General features: G+C 48.8%; 1 protein-coding gene and 1 long non-coding RNA gene across 4 annotated transcripts in view; both read right to left on the bottom strand.

Moving 5' to 3' along the window:
* The window catches only part of LOC140709874 (beta-defensin 109-like), a 167,578-nt gene that overhangs the window by 97,762 nt on the left and 48,047 nt on the right, over positions 1 to 21,769 (bottom strand). The gene's annotated exons all lie outside the window — the stretch shown is intronic.
* Positions 518 to 10,312, bottom strand: LOC140709872 (uncharacterized). Its single transcript, XR_012090662.1, has 2 exons — positions 1,595 to 10,312; positions 518 to 1,506 (listed from the first exon to the last, which is right to left on the bottom strand). It is a non-coding gene; the product is annotated as an uncharacterized lncRNA (long non-coding RNA).

Here is a 21,769-nt window from a genome sequence, read left to right on the forward strand (position 1 = left end):
TCTCCCTTTACATTCTTAGAAAAAATTGATTTTTCTTTTGGGATGATTTAAAAAGAAAATGACATTTCTGGATTTTTTTTTTTTTTTTTTTTTTTACTTTTCTTTCTGAGACTGTGTCTTGGCTCTGTCGCCAAGATTGGAGTACAGCGGAGCTTGACTTCCCAAAGATTTAGCCTAAGCGACCATGTCTTATCGGAAAACAGACATTAGAGCAAATGCATTTCTAGAAGATTTTCTACCTCTTTTCACTGGGGAAAAAGGTAACTTGCCTCCAAGGGTCGGAGACAAAGCCGTTACTGCAGACAAAAGCGCTGTGCATCCCGAGAACCGCTACACCACGAGGCACGGCCGTGCACCCTGGATGCAGGAGAAACACACGAGGCTAGCACAGGCTGATGCTGGCCCTCTCCAGAAGCAGGCCTATCCTTCCTCCTCTCCTCAGCCCCCTCTCCCTTCAGGCCTCAGTGGCTGCTGACAAGGGAGAGGCCACAACTAGAGGAGGCTCTCAACTCCACCAGGTACAGGAGCCCCGGACGCTGGGGACTCAACTGCTGCCCTCTGCGCCCACCTCCTTCTGGTCCAGCCTTCTGAGGAGCCAGGCGTGGCCACTTTGACCCTCTTTCCCTTCTGTGGCTCCTACAAAAACCAGTTCAGCGAGCCCAGGCTGCCTCACACTCCAGGGACACTCGGCACAGGCCCCCTCCATGACCTTATCCAAGCTCCTGGGACCAGAAGGGTCTTGCAATATTTCACTTTCCAGTTGACCATCCCCAGCATGAAATCCAAAGTGCTGCCTGAAATCCAAAGTGCTCCGAAGAGCATTTCCTTCGAGTGTAGTGAGGAAGCTCGGAATGTTTCAGGTTTCGGAGCATTTTGGAGTAGGGACTCTCAGTCTTAATTTGAACCTCTTCAAGGAAGCCACACACTGAAGCCCCCGATGTCCACCCTACACAATCCCAGCACACCCTCTGAAGTCCTCAGCAACAGATTTTCTTTCTTCAAAAATAACCACAAGTCACAAACTCACACGCAATCACAGAAGGGGGTTGTGGACACCCGCACAGATGATGAAATTTAACTGTCACATTTTTACCTGAGTAATTTAAAGTCATTCCTCAAAACACACCTGTTTTACTGAGTTGCATTTTAAGGTGAACACACACAAATCATTTCAGGGAAACAAACGTCACTTTGGGCTGCGTGTGGTTTCTTGACTCCCGTGAATAACTCAGCGTTCACCCTCACTTCCGGATAAGGGAGACGATGCAAAGAAATCTGCTAAAACAAAGACATGGAAACAAGTTTAAGAAGGGTTTGAAAGGTTCCTCCTGTCCCCCTGGAGGGGAGACGAGGACGCCTGGAAAGCTCACGGGGGACAGGAGCACAGCCTCCTCGGTGTGCCATGGACGCCGCCTCGCCAAGGGGAGAGGACGATGTCTGGAAGACTCACAGGGGTGGGAGCACAGCCTCCTCAGTGCTTTCTACACTCAGCAGCTTCAGAAATTCCTGCAGAAGCAGAACACATCATGAGAACTGAGACTGGAACACCCCAAAGAAAGGGGACAAGGGGTCAAAAAGACCATTCGATCATTACCAAGGAGCGCGGGCATGAAGCCGCTTTAAAGACCGTGTGAGAAGTCACTCATAGGCGTTTCAGAAAATAAGGGTAGCGCGAGATTGCTCGATCAGCTCCAAACAGGCTGCCATCCCTCAGGCCATGAAGTCCCTGAGATGAGCCTCTCACTGAGCAGAAGTCACTCGCATCTCTGCCAGAGAAAGTACTACAAGTTGACACATAACCTCATGAAACCTGGGCTTCAGCTGGTCGACAATAGTGAGTCTGACATGGTACATTCCTCCAGATGGTTAAAGACCCCAGGGTTTCATCAGACAACCTCGAAGGGCTGTGTCTGTCCAGCCCCTTTTCCAAGTTCTGGATTTTTCCTAATGTACTATAAGCAGCATGTTCCAGTAGAGACATAAATAACTGACTCTGGGTCCTCTTAATTTTGAAATTAGAAACACACTTGGCCAGGCATGGTGGCTCATGCCTGTGATCTCAGTACTTTGGGAGGCTGAGGCAGCTGGACTGCTTAAGTCCAGGAGTTTAAGTCCAACCTGGGCAACATTGCAAAACTCCATCTCTACAAAAAATACAAAAATAAGTCAGGCATGAGGACATGTGGAACATGTACCTGTGGGTCCTGGCTACTCAGGAGACTGAGGCAGGTGGATCGCTTGAGCCTGGGAGGTTGAGGCTGTAGTAAGCTGTGCTCACACCACTGCCTGGGCAACAAAAAGGTTTTTTTTTTTTTTTTTTTTTTGCCTGTCTCAAAAAAACCAGAGAATAAGAATTATATACCTGACTAGCCCAAAATAAAAGAGGCCTTGTGGAACAACCTGAAACACAGCTGCAAATTCTGTCAGGGCCTCCCCTGGCTTGATTTGTGGTGAGTGCAGGACTGCTCTGAAGGATAGGACCCCAGGCACCTTCTGAGACTAGACCTTACAGTACAACTTCCCTTAGCTGGACGGAACACTGGCCTTGGAGCCTGGGACACCCTGGGGCAGTGCCACCATCCCGAGGCCGCCATGGCACAAGCAGGCCCTACTATCATTAAGCCTGGGACATCCTGGGGCAGTGCCACCAACCCAAGGCCACTGTGACACAAGGGGGCCCTGGTGCCACTGAGAGGCTGCACAGCAGGTCCAAGCCCAGGCCAGGAGTGAAGAGGCTCCACATCCTTTCCATCCCTCCAGCTGAGTCCACAGATGTCTTGGAGCAGAAATGCATCACCCTCCATGTCCACGGGTGAGTTTTTGGCCACAGAATCTGGAAGCATAAAAGATGGTTCTGGGCTGGTTGGTTCCTGGCTCAGATCTGTCCTCTTTCCACACAAAACCTGGCTCACACCAAGCAGCATCTAAGTCCTGGAAGACCTGCTAAACACAAGTGCAGTTACAAAGTGGAGAAACTGGAGGGGCCTGGGCTGTGCTCCAGTGGCACTAGTGTTTCTCAGGAAGACCCCGGGCATGACAGGGTCCAGGGCTTCCTGGAATCCAGGACATGGAACAAGAACCCATTTCCCGGTCCTGTTGAATATGAATTGGCTAAGGGCCGATTCCCTCGGAGGACTGAGCACCGTCCCACAACACCTTGGTATGGGTATGTTATTACATACGTTGGTATGGGTATGTTATTACCCATACCAAGGTAATAACAAGACCGTTACCAGCAGGAGGCTGGTGATGAAGACATGAGGACCAGATGAGTACGAGGGATCCTGACAGATCATCCCTGGCACCGAGCAAGGGGCGGACACTACCCCGTTCCTGACGCATCAGCCCTGGCACTGAGCGAGGGGTGGCAGCACGGCCTGTGCCCCTGCAGATGCAGAGGGATGTGAGGGCGGCGCAGGCTGGGCTTGGAGGCTAACTCAACCACCTGCGTTTGCACTTCCGTTCCTCATGGCAGGGAGGTGAGGCACAGGCAGCATTAGGGCTCACCTTGCCCCCGGGCTGCACTTTTTCCTGCTTATGAGTCATGCTCGCTTTACATGGACAGGCATAGCTATAATAACGGTTCCCTGATTATTTCGCTGCCTACATAAAGGGCTTTCAGAATTCACTTCCACCCTTAGGAAAGGCGGCCAACACCAGGCTGTCTCCCTTAAGATGCCATGTCTCATATGGGGAGAAAAAAATCAAGAGAAATCAAATAAAGGCCATAAAATACATCAGTTTCAACACTAAAATTTAATAGTATGCTTTAAATTGAAGATGAGGTAAGTCACATTTCCAAACCTCTGAAAGCATGGTTACTGGGAGGGAATGGTTTGCAACACACAAACGTAGCTCTGTAGAAGTGCCCAGGCTGGATGAAGGCTCAAACATCAGTGCAAGGAGAGAGTCTGAACAAACTTTCTCCTGTCCTGCTGCTGTCCTCTTCCAAAACACACTGGTTATCTATCAGTTTAGAACAAGGCCTAGGGAGGTGGGAGGCAGGCCTGGGAGGGTCACCTAGCATCCAAGCTCCTCACCCACACAACTGCACCAGGCTGAGCTGAGCAGTACACACAAACACAACTAATTCTCCCCAAAAAGAAGACGGAAGGCAGCACACTGCCACGCCAGGCACCCTGCAGATGAGAAGATTGAGGGGAGCCAGAGGTACCTTTAATCTTGCTTGCATGGTGGAGGGAGAGGAATAATGCCACTCACTTGAGTGTTGCACAATTCTTTCTAGCACTGAATGACAGAAAACAAAAGGTATAGATGCTTCCTCAGATAAATGTTTCTGAAGAACTGAACATAAATTATGTTCAGGAAATAGCATTATGAATGCCTCAAGTGCTTCTGTTTTCAATAATCCCAGAGTAATTCTATAAACCCGGGAATCAGTCTCACCCAACTCCAGGATCACGGCCCAGGTGACGTGGGCACATATATCCTGAAGCTCCAATGCTCAACTAAAGTGGGGCGAGTGAAAATGATCCTGGGTATAATTTACACGGACACAGGAAGGTGGCTGAGCCCCAAACCCCTAAACCAGGAAGACCAGCGTCCTTCAGGGGCCTCACCTCTGTCCTTTCCCAGCCTCTGGGAACCACCACTCTGCTCTCTACTGACACAAACGCCCCTCCAAGGTACAACCAGGAAGATCATCATTCAAAACTGAGGAACGCGGCGGAACAAAGCTATCAGGAGATTTTAATCACCAACACCACTTGTTACATGACCCACAGATGATTAAAATCCCAGGCCCTTCAAGACTGAATGTTATCTATACTTAAATGCATTTCATCACCATATTGGGGGGTTATTCCTTTGTTTTACTGCAAATATATCCAACTGCTGTAAAAGGAAAAGGCAATTTGTTAATGAAGCTTCTTGGAGTGTCTCAACAGGCCTCGAGGTAGGATAAAAGGCAGGACTTCCTGGCAGAAACGCTCAGCTCTGAGGTCAGGTGGAGTTCTTGAGCACCAACCAAGGCAAAATAAGGTCGAAGACCACACCACACTTTCCTCAATCACATCTTCATTCCACGTTTCCTTCTATTTCTCACTACTTCACTGGGAGAAATTGTGCTGAAAGAAAATGGAAACACACACATACATAGGAGACCCTACACATGCTGAGAGTGGGTGCAGCCATCACAGTCCGAGTGTCCTTTCAGGGCCATCTGACCTGGCTGGGATCCAAGTATCCAAGTGCAGGATTGTATGTCAGACCCGTGAAGCCAGGATTAAAGCCACTGAACGGTAGTTTTCCATCCCACGGAAACCGGCCTTGCTAGGGGCTTCCTTGGGGACCACCGACCTCAAGCCACCACCCATCAACTACTTCAACTAACCTACATCATGGCAGAGGCCTCCCTAGGCAGACCAGCCCTGCCCAAGTCCTGCTTCATGGCAAACCCTCCAAACAAACGTCCTTGGCCTCCTCCGGGAGGCTGTGCTCGGATGGTGCCCTCATTTACTTCTGTGGTTCTGAGACATTTAACTAGAGCCCAACACATTTCTTCCTGTTCACATAGTATGGAGTTAAAAGATTTTTATGAGTAAACTTTCACTGGGAAAAATACCATTTCAGGAGCCCCAGTGACCGCAATGAAAATGTTTTTACCTTCCCTTATGTGACATTGGCAACGCCAGGTCCAGGAAACGTTCTGGATATCAGATAATGGCGTATCCACTCATAGTAAGTCTTGGTCTTGTTTCACAAGCTATCAAATGCTGCCCAGAAGCAGGAAAAACCCCACAACGTGGCAGGGAGGGGCGACCAGCGTGAGTTCTAAGGCCAGACCACCCGGGTCTGCTGACAGCGTGGTGAGGGGCAAACAGTGCAGGGTCTAAGGCCAGACCGCCCCGGTCCCACTGACAGTGTGGCTTCAGGAGTTTCCTAAACCCTCTGCTCTCCAAGTTTCATGTCAGAAAAATGCAGTGATAACCGTGTCCACCTCGTTTAAATATATATATATGTATATACACACACATATATACACACATACACACACACACACATATATAGATACATACACACACACACATATATATATACACATACACACACACACACACGCATATATATACTCCAAAACTACAGCGCTATAAAGGTCATTAATCCTAGTTATCCTCAAGGCATTGAGCGATCAATAATGAGCCATCCCCCTGCTGCTGACCTGCCTCAGCCCCACCCTCTGGAAACCCCGCATCCACACCAGCCACACAGGATGAGGCCAGGGAAGGAGCAGGACTGTGTCTTGGGAACTTAAACTCTGGAAGCTGAGTTAAATCAGTGTCGCTCAAATCTTGTCACCAACTATCTTGTTAAATTGGGAGATTCCATCTCTGGGGATCTTGAAGGAACCTGAGGCTCTACATTGAGTGAGGTGAGCACTAGTGCTGCAATGAGACGGCAGGGAAAGCAACCGAATCTGGGATCGCAGCTGCCTGAGGCTTGGGTCCCACCGGGAAAGTGGCACCAGGGCCCTCAGGACAGTGGCAGAGGTCCCAGGAGGCAATTCTTGGCACAGAGACTTATGGACCCAAAGATTGCTCCAGGGCCAGGAGGGGCTGCTGCGCTGACAGCCACGAGGCAGACAGCCTTCAAGCTCCTCCAGCTGCCATCCTGCAGGCAGGGAGGACAGTGCCCAGACCACCCCGGGGCTCCCCCAGCCTGCCAGGCTGGTACTCTTACTCCAGCCACTGACAAGGGTCCCCATGTTGCAAGCTAGGTTGAAACAGTGCCTCAGGCCTCGGGGCACATGCACACCCCCTGCAGGGCCACTCCTACCCAACACCTGGGGATGGCTATTCACACACATCCTCAACTCACAGCAAAACTTAAAAATGAAAGTCGGAAGATACAGCCAGGAAACCAATGCTCAAGAAGCAACTCCAGGGTGACTCTTCCTAGAGCTATTGCTATTGAACATCTTTAAAAACATTTCCAGGGTGACTTCCTAGAGCTATTGCTATTGAAAATCTTTTAAATTCTTCATTTCAAAATTAGCTTTTATTACACTGTCTTCCCTATTCCACCAAAACTCTAGAAAAGAAAACCATGACAATTTCCAATTCTATCTTATAGCAAGTTAGAAATACACGTTTCCTCAAAGGATTCTACGTGTTTCCTTGGCAATATCCTTTCCATGCCCCATACTACTGCCTGCAACAGGGAAGGCTTTTCCAACCCAACCCAACCCAACCCAACCCAAGGGCCCTGAAAGAGGCCCCTAACGAATCGTCTACAAACTCTTGAGACAGGCTTGCCCTGACAAATCATCTGCAAACTCCATCTTCCATTAAAAACAGTACCGAAAATAAGCATATTACCACCTTTTAAAAATTACCGTAAAGTGGACAGTGTTCAGTTCTGTGAATTTCGGCACAAATATTCCCATAATCATCATCACACAAGCAGAACAGTCCAAAAGCCCCAAACCCACTCACGGGGCCTCATAAGCATACCCTCCCATTCCCAGCAACCACCCTTTCTGTGTTCTCCCTTCCCCCGGGTCTGTCTTTTGCGAGTGTTGTCGCAAAACACTCGCAAAATCACGATTTCTTGGGTATCGTGCTTGGAGGTGCACCCGGGGTGTCCTGTGATTAATAGCCAGGCCTCGGGGCTGCTGGGTATTTATTATTCTACGTATGGCTATGGCATATTGTAACCTGTTTTGGGCAACTATAGACAGCGCTATTAACATCTGGGCACAGTTTTTCTTAAACATCAGATTCTGTTTCTCTAGGGTAAATACCCAGGATAGGGGTCACCGGGCCCCACGTTTGTGTGAGTTCAGTTTTGTAGGAAAATGCCAAGCTGTCTGCACCATGCTGAACCCCAGCATCGCACAGGAGTCCCGACTGCCTGTCCTCACCAGCACCTGGGGCTGTCGGAAGACCTTAGTCAGGCGCTCCAGCAGGGGTGTGAACAAATTCACTGCGGCTTCAGTGCACATCTCGGTGCAACCAGTCATGCTGAAGGTCATTTCAGATGCTTTCGGGCCATCCTCCCGTACTTCTCAGCGAAGCATCTGTTGAGGTCTCTTCCGCTTTTAAGTCAGGTGGTTTGTTCTCTGTCATGAGCCATGGGAGTCCTGTGCATTCTGGATATGAGTCCTTTGCCGGCTGCATGGTTCACAGAAATCTTCTCCCCGTCTATCAAAAATGTGTCTCTTCAATTCCCTAGGGGTGTCTTTTATATTAGAAGTTTAATTTTGATGAGTCTTACCTACTTGTTTTCTTCCTTGATTATGGATCATGGTATGGCTAAGAGCTCTCACCCTCGGTCTCCACAATTTCCCTTTCTTTTGTAGTTTGGTATTTTACATTCAGGGCTATGGTCCACCTTAATTTTCATACAGGAATTTCTCCCTGTTTTCACTCTTTTGCATACGGCTGTCCCATAATTCCAGCACCATTTGTTGAAAAGACTCAAATTCCACTGAACTGCTTTTGCGTCTTTGGATCTGTTCTGGACTCCACTCTGTCAGCTGACCCGTGTGTCCATCCTGAGCATAATTTGTGACTTTAGTGGCTGTCTCTGTGAAAAAAGGTATTCTGTCTGGAAGCAAAAACCACATTAGAAATGCTCTAAATAAGATTCTTCCTGTTGTCAGGAGAGCAAAGCCACTGCCCTAAGCAGAGGTGAGGCCTCAACAGCTCCCAGGCACAACCTTAACACACAATGGGGAAGGGAATTCATTTCAAGGGCCACAACGTGAGACCAGCATAGCCATGAAAACTGCAACAATTTCACAACAGAATGAAATTCATAAAAAACTGCTGAGAAGCGTGTGATAAGTTACATAAATCACTGTTCCTCAAATTCTGACGGTTGACTAGAACAGAAATAGCTTCACAGTACAGTTCAAACAGGAGAAAGGTAGGTAGGGGTGGTTTCCACACCACACAGGGCCTGCAGGAAAGGGACACTCTTCCTCTAAACGGGAGATCCTGGGAGTGATGTGATAAACCATGGTGAGAGGCAAGGAACTGTGCAAGCCGGAGTCGCGGCCTTGGCCCCACCACGGAGCCTCTGTCCTTGAACGATGAGGCTCAAATGTCAGGCCGGGGCAACCGAGGCTGTTATCAGGGGACAAGAAAACGAGCGCACGGTGGAGGCAAAGGTCTGAAATTGCGCAGCAACTTCGAGTCAAATGGGACAAACTGACTCAAAATACAGGTTCCAAAAACCATCACAGAGAGCTGTTCCTCGGCTCTGGAAAGGCTAAGTGACTAATGCCCACACTGAGCATCTGCTCCCAGAGACGACCCTGGTGACCTAAGGCCCAGCTCCTCCGAACCCACGCCGAACCTCAGTGAGGAACTTTGTTGGTATCTTACGGCACATTGACATGTTCCCTTAAAATCCGGTATTTCATCAACAATACAGGCGCCAGCTTTGACTCATACACATTTCGATTAAACAAGATAATTTCCACCCTGACCATGCCAGGTAAGAGGTTTACTACAATCTTTAAACAGAGCCAGAGTCTACAGTCTGCTCCTACACAACACCATGTCTCTACAAGTTCGATGGGTTTTTACTTTCCATGTCTTCACTTGCCTAGTGCTAGAAAGCAGATTAAAAACAGAAGGAACCCAGAGACACTATAGAATGAGACTCAAATATCTTGCAGTCATCATCGTGATGAGATGTTTATTAAACAGAAATGTTCTCCCCTGTAGAAAGCAGCACACATCAACACACACCGATAACTGTCGCCAGCATTCCAGATCATCTTCCCTTCCATGGCCACAGTGCAGGGCAATGGACCACGCACACCTGCAGACCCACAGAAAGCGGGTGACACGGCCGATTCTTGTAGCAAGCAGGCCAGGGTGCACTCAAAATGCATCTCTTTCCAGAGGTCTGCCATGGAAAGTTACACATTTATTCCACGAGTTAATGGCGCTGCACCAAACATTTCTGTAAGATTCTCTTAGCAAGCTTTTCCTTCTGCCTAAAATGTCCTGACACAAACTGAAAAAGCTCTTGGAGCTGCCAAAGGCTTCAGTATCCCCTTAACTATTGTCATGCACGCCAGTGTGAAGAGACCACCAAACAGGTTTTGTGAGCGCAACATGTCTGTTTATTTCACCTGGGTGCAGGCGGGCTGAGTCTGAAAAGAGTCAGCGAAGCTAGGTAAGTGTGGGGCCGTCTTATAGGATTTGGATAGGTAAAGGAAAATTACGGTCAAAGGGGGCTTGTTCTCTGGCGGGCAGGAGTGGGGGTCAAAAGGTGCTCAGTGGGGGAGCTTTTTGAGCCAAGATGAGCCAGGAAAAAGAATTTCACACACACAAAAAAAAAAAAAAAAAAAAAAAATTATCGCTTAAGGCAAGGACCGGCCATTTTCACTTATTTCTGGTAGAATGTTATCAAGTTAAGTCCAGGCTGGGCATTTGCACTTTTGTGAATCTTCAGTTACTTCAGGCCATCTGGGTGTATATACGTGCAAGTCACAGGGGATGCGATGGCTTGGCTTGGGCTCAGAGGCTTGACAACCATAGTCTTTACTTTTAAGGTGTGAGGTAAGATCATATAATCCCCAGCTAAGCTCCTGATGCTGTGTGTGGCATCCAGCAACAGCACGTTTCATTCCTAGATTACATTTGACTCAAGAGTCCACAGTGAGAACGATTTCTGGTGAATGAAACACCAGGCAGGAGGGTGATTCCGCTGGGCAGCTCTTCACACACAGCCCAGGAGCTGAGGGGAGAGGAAGAGGCCCACGTGCGTCCACCGTGCTCACGCCCCCTTGGAATGCGCCCCACTCCTAGAGACCCGGACCCAAGGGAAATCTGACCTAAAAATGGGCAAACCCTCACTTTGAAAGAGGGACAGGGACTCGGGGCCACAGCTTCACCTCAGAGCAACACAAGTGCAGACACAGCACCCCAGGACACCCTCCCGCAGATGCCTGCAGGCGTGTGCAGCCTCTGCCGTCCCACATTCCAGGCTCAGCACCTGTGCCTCAGCCCTGGCACTGCTCGCCACACCCACAGGTGTGCCAGGAAGGGCAGGTCCTAAGGTCTCCACTGCACCAAAGCCTGCAAGGCAAAGGGGCAGCTCCCTCCAGCAGGAGTCCAGAAGCAAACACTGCACCAGCGTCACAACGTGAGAACTCTCCCCTCGGTCTCCGAGTCTCCAATCTGTTGCCCGCCATGTTCTTCTGCCAATGGCAAGGCCCAAGCTGGGCAGCACGTTTCGTTCTCACCATTTCCCTTGTCAAGATCAATACTGCAAACATATCCAATTCATCCTGTCACTAAAAATGAAATAATCCGCCATCTCCATCACAGATGACGCAACCAGGTTTCCATTACCGGGGTGTTCCCCCCCCCCCATTTTGATATGGAGTTTCTGCTCTGTCGCCCAGGATGGAGTGCAGTGGCGCAATCTCGGCTCACTGCAACCTCTGCCTCCCGGGTTCACGCCATTCTCCTTCCTCAGCCTCCCGAGTAGCTGGGATTACAAGGTGCCTGTCACCATGCCCAGCTAATTTTCATATTTTCAGTACAGACGGGGTTTCACCATGTTGACCAGGCTGGTCTGGAACTCCTAACCTCAGGGGATCCATCTGCCTCCTCCTCTCAAAGTGCTGGAATTACAGGCGTAAGCCACCACGCCCAACCATTACTGGTGTAATTTCTAAGCCACTCTCTCACACCCACTCCCATTTTTTTTTTTTTTTTTTTTTTTTTTAAAGAACCAGCTTTATGGCTGTATTTTTTCCCAGAGAACCAGTTACCCATTTCAAGTACAAATAAGACACTGTGTTTAAAAACCAAAAATGTCCATTTGCACCAAAGTCTCCAAATACCTAGTCGATTTGAGCCTTGAGAATAACATCAAGCTGTTGGCTGAATACAACTTCCATTTCCATCTGTCTGCCTGTGAGTTAGACACAAGGACGAAGCCACGAGCTAGGGACATAAAGGCAGGAACCACCAAGGCAGCCAAGACTCCAAATAAACGCTTGAAGGACCAACACAAATGCACCACACCCTGCACACCCTCCTCTCCTTCCTTTTCAGAATTTCCAGAGAATGAAACAGGGACCTCCTCAGATGTCCCACGGTGCAAGTGGCCAGAGGGGAAGGCGGCAGCAGCCTGAATGAGGTGACCAGGAAATCACATTCCACAGACAGAAATTCTCCATGTGCTTTACATCCTCTGTCTCTGAAGAACTATGTCAGCCTAACAGTTGCTAGAAAACCACCTTCAAGTATCATTTCCCATTTCAAGCAAAGAAAACAGTGGTGTGGCATGAGGGAAAAACATAGCCATGTGTTCTGGGGTATTAAATAGGTTTTTTCTGTTATAAACATATAATTTTACATTCTCAGTTTTCTGTATAATTGATAGGCTTCCTAATTAGCAGACATAGTAATAAAAAGTGAATTCCAAGTGTAAGATCAGAGGACCCGTTCACATGGCTTCAGGTTCTGCTACTGTGTTTCAACTTAAGAAAATGGTTCTGTGCGTTGGTAACAAGGCCTGAGTGTCTGTGTGTGAGTCTGTGTGGCTGTAATCAGGGTTCGTGTTGGCTCCGTACCAGAGGATGTTACACTGTTACATTATCTTCTACAAAAAATCCTGAAAAAATGAAGGCTGAATAGACATACACACCCTCCCAAAATAATCCAAATGTCCACTGATATGAAAAACAGATGAATTACGGTTTCCATCATGGAATATTCCTCAGCAGTGAAAACAAACTATAGCCACAGGTGCCAACTAGGATAAAGAAAACCTTTTAAACACGTTTAAAGTGAACTGACTAGGCGGAATTCCTCGATTACAGGCATCTGCTCCAAAAGGGTACTGTTCTGAATCCTGTGATGTAGAATGATAGTTAGCAACCCCGTTTCGGGGCACATCTAGAAAAAAACCAAAATAATGACTACACAATTTTAAATACTTTGTAAATTATAACTATTACTATGAAAATTCTAAAAATGTGAAAATCTTCCCAACTGTTGTTGGACAAGCTTCAAAATAAATACCCTGGCATTGCTTGCCACACCCACAGTTGTGCCAAAATAAATGAAAATATAGCCCAAGTTAGTAGAATCGAAACCTGAAGATGTACGAGCCATCCCTGCCTCGCTATCTATACATCGTGCAGAAATTTAAGAGCAGGTAGTGACACTGCAATGCAAGGTTCAAACCAACTGGGTATTTGGAAACTTCTATGCAGATTGGCATTTTCGGTTTTTAAACACGGTGTTATTTGTACTTCAAACAGGTAACTTTTTGATTCCCTTGGAAAAAATATAGCCATAAACCTGGTCTAAAAAAAAATAATACGTGAGTGGGTACGAGAGAGAGTCGCTTAGAAATTTTAAAAGTATCAGCAGGGAGCAGTGGCTCATGCCTGTAATCCCAGCACTTTGAGAGGCAGGCCCAAGGGGCCTTTGAGGACACCGGTCTCCTCTGCTGCCTTCCTGCTGGACTGACCCCAGGATATTCACTGGGTTTCCACCCCTGTCTCATTTAACATCCCAAGGGTGGTCTTCATCCTCGTCTGGGGCTCAGTTCTGCCCCAATTTCCTAAATCTCTGCCGCCTTCAGAGCCTGAAAACATCCACGCCCAGGGTCACCCTAAGTCCACGTTTACCCCAGAGAGTCCCAATTTTATGTTTTCCCAGCATCGCCTTAGTGATAATTTATCCTGTGAATTCCAACTGCCTTCACACCTCACCCTTGCTGTCTCCCAGCAGACCCCACTCCGATGCACATGCCCCAGACCCCACACCCAGGTCTGCGCATGCTGCCCTGCTCTGCCCATGTGGGGACCACCTCTCTTTCTTGAGGAATCAGCTGGCGATCATCTCCTTGTGGAGGGTTGCCCTGACTTCCAACTCTCTCCAGCAAAGGCAGAAGCCATCCTTCCCCAAAACTCAGGCCAAGTATGAAGATGGCGCAGATGCTAGCTGTGCCTGGGATGCCATGGGCAGGGTCCCCAGATGCTCTGCACGTGGCCCGGGGCACCGCCTGAACATAGCAAGTGCTGAAGAAACAAAACTGACGTGCGCTGACCTCTGATAGGGCCTCCTTCACCATCCACATGTGTCTCCCCTCTGGACAGTAAAATCCACAAGACACGGAGGGCTTGTCTCACTCATCTTCAAACTCCCAGGGTCACCCTGGTAGGTAAAGGGGACTCAAATGTCTTCTGAAGGAAGCGGCTGGTTAGCTGCCAAGTTAAAGGGCCTTTGAAATTCAGAGCTCTGCATAGGAGTCCAGCACATTTTATTATGAATGACTCCAACCATGGCAGAAGTGGCCGTGGAACCAGTGCTAACCAATTCGGGGTTTGTTCACTGTTTCTCAGTTCATTATCACAACTCATTCTCACAGAGCAGCCGCGCACAGATCCTCAGACGTCTACACAGAGTGGGACGATGGCGCCAAGTCACGTGAACGTCCTGTTGCAGACTGGGAGACACCGGTCAGACACAGACCCAGGTAGAGCACAGACCTCGCGTTAAATCTGCTCCCTGTAAACAGCACTCCCTGCCAGGCCCTTTCCTATCTGCACAGCTTCTACAAATTCAACTCTCGCAGCTGACACCTAAGAATACTGCACACCCCCATGTGAACCCCCCATTTACCTCCCAAAATGACCCGGCATGGCCGAGTACAAAAAATTTCAACATAAGGGAACTGGAGGGCATGTGGGGCTTTCTCGAGTCCCTGCTGCCTCCTGATGGGAGGGCCCAATGCTTCACACCCCTAGTGAAGGGCGGGTCTCTTCGGCCCCCTGGCTTTGACCTGGAGCTTAAATCAACATTAACTAATTTCACTTTCCAGGACCAACTTCAAAGGCCTGCAAAGCCAGAGAAGGGAGAGGAGATGGAACACGCCCTCACCTCAGACCTGCCGCAAGCACGCACTTCTCAGATGCGTCCCAAGGTGCATAGCGTGTCCGATGCCTATTTCACATCCACTGACCTGCAGGTCTTCTATGTGGCATCAGCCTCCTGGGCACTGGGAACAAGAAGTATAATAGCAAGTCCCCTATGCAGCAAAGGTAAGGCAAAGGGACCCAACGCAATGGAACTGACCTTTTTCTGACAGTCTCAAAACAGAAGGAAAATACTGCACAGCCAACTTCCCCTCACGCAGGTTTATTTACCTGTGACTCAGAGACCATGACAGATAACTTCAGGTTCTTACTGATTCCTAGTTTCCCCATCCAGGAAGCCTTTGTTTTCAATATCGTACGAACTTGCCACTTTGTAGGCCCAAAACAGCAAATACTGGCAGTTTCCTACAGTTCAACCGAATAAAATATGACCATGGCCTTTTATGAAACCATGAAGAAAAGGTGGATATCTCAATATGTGTTTTCAGACTGGCTTTGTTCCTGAAGCGGTAACTCTGTTCACTCAGGATTTTAGACATTGAAGAACAAACATCAATATCCCACCAAGAAAATCAAAAGAATGAAATAATTTTGCATCCACCTTGGAGCCTTTTTAGGACAAGGCAGGACACAAACTTTTAAAAAGCTGCAGTTGTCCCTCTGTATACACAGGGACATGGATTCCAGAACACCCCCCGAGTTTACCCAAATCTACTTATCCACAGGAATCCACGGCCACCCTATGGAACCGCATGTAGGAAACGTTGGCCCTCCACAAAGCCAGGTTTTTTCAGTAAAGGTTTGGTTGGAAAATAATTAACGTAAGTGATCCTTCGAAGCTCAAAACCTACGTTGTTCAGGGTCAGCTGCATTTATTACTTGTGTCATATCTGAGGCCTGAAAGCCATCATTCTCGATACCTTAACGTGATGGTTAACAAACTCACTGTTCTGATTAGAAAGAGGAAAAAGCTTATTTTTAAGCTGACAATGAGAGTGGACGACGCTACGGTGAACGGAGAACAGACCTAAGCAAGCAGCAAGGCTGGGGTGACTGCCTGTGCTCAGACCCACCAGGGCCTGTTCCTCCATCTCCCTCTGCTGAAAGGGATAACCGCTTCTCCCCCACGACTAAAGGGCCTTTTTTAAATACTCACACGAGAAGTGCTATGAAAAGCTGAAAGGTCACAGATAACATTTTTAAAAATAAACATTAATGTAAGCATTTAACAAGCCCATTATGATTTAAAAAAAAAAAATGGTAAGAAGTTCTTGGGTGTGGTGGCTCATGGCCATAATCCCAACACTTTGGGTGGCCGAGGTGGGTGCATCACCTGAGGTCAAGAGTTTAAGACCAGCCTGGCCAACATGGTGAAACCCCTTCTCTAATGAAAATATGAAAATTAGCCAGGCATGGTGGCAGACGCCTGTAGCCCCAGTTACTTGGGAGGCTGAGGGAGGAGAATCACTTGAACCCAGGAGGGAGAGTTTGCAATGAGCCAAGATCGTGCCGTTGCACTTCAGCCTGGGCATTGAGTGTGAAACTCCATCCCAAAAAGAAAAAAAAGTATAAAGTTTTCTTTCCAATGAACCTATCATTCAGCCACCGAGGTATCCTATAGCTACTTATTCAGCCATGAGATACACAACAGGAGATATAGGCGAACAGGACACAATTCTTCCCTGAGAGAAGACTGCACCCTCAACAGAAGGGAGGCACATACTCCGAATGGAATCGGCATAGGGAACAGATGCTGCTGCAGGTGGAACTGGCTGCACAGAGCACCCGCTCAAGTGTCTGAGAAACAAGGAGCCGTTGGTGCCATCACCTTCCATACCTGAGCTGGGTGGTGATGACATCACTACCACCACCACCCGGGACAAAGAGCCCCAGAACCACACAATGAAGTTACAAACTCACCGAGGCAATGACCAAGCAATGTGCGTGGAGTGATGCGAACACGCAGATGTCAGGGCCACGCGCGGCGTTGGTTTTGTGCATCAACCGGAGCGTGCCCGGGGTGCCCAGATGGCTGGTTCTGCATTATTTCTGTGTGAGATGCATGTTTGCCTCTGGACTGAGTGGAGACCCATCCTTGCCGGTGTGGGGGGCACCACCCTATCCACCCAGGGCCCGAGTGAAACAGCAAGGCGGGGAAAACTGGGTTCACTCCACCTGTCTGGCTGATGGGCCAGTGACATCTGTCTTCTGCAGCCCATGCTCCTGGGTCTCAGCTCCTCAGACCCGGGTGGGATCTGCACCCTCCGCTTCTCAAGTCTTCAAGCCACACCCTCTCAGGACTCTAGCTTGCAGGCTGTGGGTCCTGGGGCTTCTTGGACTCTGTAGCCCCTGCAGCAAGCCTCACCCTGGAGACACACGCACACCCGGCTGGCTGTCTCTCTGGAAGCCCTGACCAAAAGCCGCCCCTAAAAGTGGTCTTCAGAGTTTCTTTCTAGCCCTAAGATCCCAGCGCCCCTCCTACAATTCTAGGCGGCAAGGTGAACGGAGACCAATGGACAGAGGTGTGTGCGAGGACACGCCAGGCAGCAGCACTGGGCAGGAGGGCACTAACGCTCACTAAGCAAAGAATCAATGCTGCTTGCCACAAAAATGAGAGCAGTAAAGATTTCTTCAAACAGAAATGAGTTTGTTTCATGATTTGCTCTTAATACATAAGAAAGCATAAAATTAGGCCTATTAACAATTACGTAAGTCTTTAGAGGCCCTTGAACTACTTCTGTCCCTTTGTGTTTTTATAGAAAATAAGCCTGAGGTTAAAGAGAATAACGTCACTGGCCACAGCTGGGGCCACGCGAGGACACAGCTTATACCCTTGAGGTCCCTGGGTGCCCCGAGTCCTTCCCTTGCTATTTATGGAAATATGGGAGAAATCAGGAGGTCTGAGCATGGACCTGGCCGTGCTCCCAGGGGCCGAGGAAAGCACCCATCTGTCCAGTCTTTCCTCCACCCTGCGGTTCCCTCTTACCCAGACTCTTGGGCTGACGCAGCTCATGCACTCAACAGCGCCATCATTAAACGTTTAGCTTCGCATCACGAGGGCCTCCTCTGGCCTCCTCTGACTACTCCTGAACCTGCAGTCAGCACTAGTCTGCAAGACACGCGTGGACAAAGTTGATGGATCACGGCCTCCAACGAGGAAGGTGCCAGGCAAGGAGTCGGAGAGCCGGGGAAGGAGCATCACTCACCCAGGGAGGCGAAGGCCAACAGCGGCCACCACCGAGGGCCTCCCTTCCCACCCTGAGGGCAGCTCACCCAGGGAAGCGAAGGCCGACACCGGCCACCACTGAGGGCCTCAAGGGTTCTCCCCACCCTGAAGGCGGCTGCGATCACATTTCCCATTGAACCAAGAGACCCCTGTATTGAGCACAAACCTTTCCAACCTTCGAATCAATAAGGAATCACAACACAGACATTCCCTCAATCCAAATGGCCAGCCCACAAAACAGACACGCAATCATACACGTTTCCTGTGGGAAAATCAGTCAGTCCCCGGGGCCTCGCGCCAGGGGTGGGGGAGCATCATGGGGAGATGCCCCAGCCCCAGTCTGGCTCTTCTCTCTACAGCTCCTTTTCCCTCCTCTTCCCCCCGCCCCTTCCCACCCCCTCCTAGCCTCAGAGGCTCCTTCCTCAAATTCTTTTCCCTTGATGAAGTCATTCATGCCCAAAATACAAGGCAGTCATGGGGGCTCAAGAGAAAATCCATACCGTGGCTCGCGTTTTAGATTCTCATAAGTTTGAGAATAACCAAGCAAGAATCTTTGGCATCTGAACGTGGTCTGAAGGCATCTGAGCACAATGTCCGGCACTGGCCCGGAGTGGATCATGGGTGTCTCGGACGTCTTCGCAACTCTACACCAATTATTTTGAAACACACCAGCAGAATAGAACCGTGTGAATAGCTGCTTCTCAGTTAAAAGTAGGAAAGACTCCAAAAGTTGCCCTCAAGGAACATCCTTCCCACCAGGAGTTTTCTGCATCGGGCCCTTCAGGCACAGGCAAGGCCCCTGGGCCCAACTCCCTCATCCCTGCGTCATAAAGCAGCAAAGACGGTGGGGAATAAAGCAAGTGAAGGAGTCAGTCCCGCACAAAACGGGCTCCAGAAGCCACAGCCACTATCCCAGTGTGGGAGCCAAGTTCAGAGACCTGGAAACACCAGCGTTCCCAGGGAGGAGGGCAGAACAATGCCATTTCCCCCTAGTTTAGGGAGACACCACCCCACGTCCTCTGGCCTTAATAGAAGAGAGACTTCACATAAATGACTTCAATGACTCCACCACACACAGAAAGTGGGCTGAGGGCTAACACACCCATATAAATGCCTGGCAAAAACACATTAAATGAACACACAGATAAGCAAGGTTCTCCTGTTATCCACGAAATATTCAGAAACAAATCCAGTAAGCAATCTCTTTGCAATCAAAAGACCAATTCAGAGGTGCAGATTAAAAATAAACATACAACTGAACCCTTAATACACCAAGAACCAAATTCCACGGAAGTGTTATCACATCACCACCTCCCAGCTGAAGGAAGCAGCACTGGCCACTGACCAGCTGTTCACTCGTGGGTCAGTGAACGAAAGGCAGTGCTGTCCAGGACAACGATGAGATGTTAACCTGAAAAGGGCAAAATTGCAGAGGCTGGAGGGACCTTCCAGGTAACCCGGCCCCCTCAGTGGACAGAGGACCCCCGTGGGGCCACAGAGCCCAGAGCTCCAGTGTGTTCAGGGCAAGGACTCAACTGCAACCCTGACGATGTCCGAACGCCTTCTGCCCTTCTGTGTCTCTGCCCCACTAACAGGGAACCCGTGAATGCTAAGGAAATGTAACGCATTTTACAATACATGTAGATTTTTAGCAAATTAAAGATAAACAGTGACAAACTTTGAGAATTAACCAAAATATAGTTCAGTGAATGCCCAAACTCAAAGCTAGTCTCCAAGAGGTGATAAGCTGTGTGTGGTGGTTAACGCCTGTAAATCCCAGCAGTTGGGGAGGTTGAGGCAGGAGAATCACTTGAGCCTAGAAGGTTGGGGTTGCAGTGAGCTGTCATTGTACTACTGCACCCAGCCTGAGAAACAGAGTGAGACTGTCAAAAACAAACAAACAAAAACAAATTAAAGGAGTTCAAATGAACTCGCCCATACCCTTTAAATTTTCATTTGGGTATATGGGGTGATCTAGTTCCTTTTTCCCTTGCAATACATGAATAATCTAATAATTAAATATAATCTAACAATTACATAGGAAAATTTAATTATTTTCCCATTTCATTATTCCCTATCTCAGGGAAAAAGTTAAAAGTATTCCCTATTTCAGGGAAAAAGCTAAAAATCATTTTAAACCTTCCTTCCACAAAACAATATACTCAGTCATCTCTATCTGCTTGATCATGTGGAATTCAGCTACACATGTCTACAATACGGTTTTTGTTAAACAGCGTTTATATAGACAGGCAAGAGAAAGAAACACTTGGTCTATGTAGAAGCAGCAGAAGACACGTTTTAACAGAAAAGGGAGAAGATACCACCGTGTGAATCTGGAAATTCTGTCCTCATCTTGTCCACACACACAGAAAACACCCAAGCACGTGCCTAGTGTCCAACAGGAGCACAGAAAGGACAGGGATCCCTCCAGTTGTTTAATGACCAGCCCCACTTGTCACCGCCACATAACAAAATCCGCACGGCAACTTCAGCAGGTTTCATTCACGATTCCACGGAAATCAGGCTGAAGAACATACAGATGTTTTGCCCACATTTAAAAATCCAAGTGTGGGACTCATAGAAATAAAACACATTATGGGTTCACTTAACTTTTCCAAATTGTTACTTGGAGAAACCTATAAAGTTCTTGTCAGTTACATCCTTAAGTTTTTCAATAATTTTTAAATGCAAAGGTCGGGCAAGACTTGTAAAGAGGTACACACATACGGCCCGGCGCGGTGGCTCACACCTATAATCCCAGCACTTTGGGAGGCCGAGGTGGGCAGATCACAAGGTCAGGAAACCGAGACCATCCTGGCTAACACGGTGAAACCCCGTCTTTACTAAAAATACAAACAATTAGCCAGGCATGGTGGCGGGTGCCTGTAGTCCCAGCTACTCGGGAGGCTGAGGCTGGAGAATTGCTTGAACCCAGAAGGCAGAGCTTGCAGGGAGCTGAGATCGCAACACCGCACTCTAGCCTGGGTGACATAGGGAAACTGTCTCAAAAAAAAACAAAGGAGGTACACACATACATGCCACGTTCTTCCCTCAAAGAGACGGGCACTTTTTTAAGATTCCAGAAGTAAATGTGTTTGTCATCCTGCTTTTAAGAGAATGGGCAGTGTTTTAAGCATGAACAGACTTTCCTCCATGCACCAAGGATGCACCATGGGAGCAGTGCTGCCACCGCCTCCCCAGTCTCTGCTCAGGGTAGGGCAAGGGGAGCTCAGTTGTCTCCCATATACACCGTCAACAGGCCAGGTGCCCAGAAGGAGGCTTCCAGGACTCGCTGTAGGCATTTGTCAGCAGGGCAGGCAGTGCCTCGTGCTGGTGGGCATCCAGCAGTAAGGGGTCTTGCACTTCACTCCCTGGGCCCAGCCCCAGACAGAGGGGAAAGAGACACTTGTATCGTAACACACGTGTATTTATTGATACACAGAGACTTTGCAGTGCAAGGTGCAGAACTAGAAGGAATCATGGAAATAAGAGGGAAGACATTTGGTTACGACTGGCAGAGCCACCTCAAGCCTCAGCACTTCCTGCCGGAGCCCTCCTTGACCAGACTCCTCCGGGATCACTGCCACTGCCTTGCCCAACTCATGATAGGGCAGATAGTGACAGAGCCTCAGAGCAACCTCCCACTCCTTCCTCACCAGCCC

The sequence above is a fragment of the Chlorocebus sabaeus genome, chromosome 22, assembly GCF_047675955.1.
Source record: "Chlorocebus sabaeus isolate Y175 chromosome 22, mChlSab1.0.hap1, whole genome shotgun sequence".
Taxonomy (NCBI): domain Eukaryota; kingdom Metazoa; phylum Chordata; class Mammalia; order Primates; family Cercopithecidae; genus Chlorocebus; species Chlorocebus sabaeus.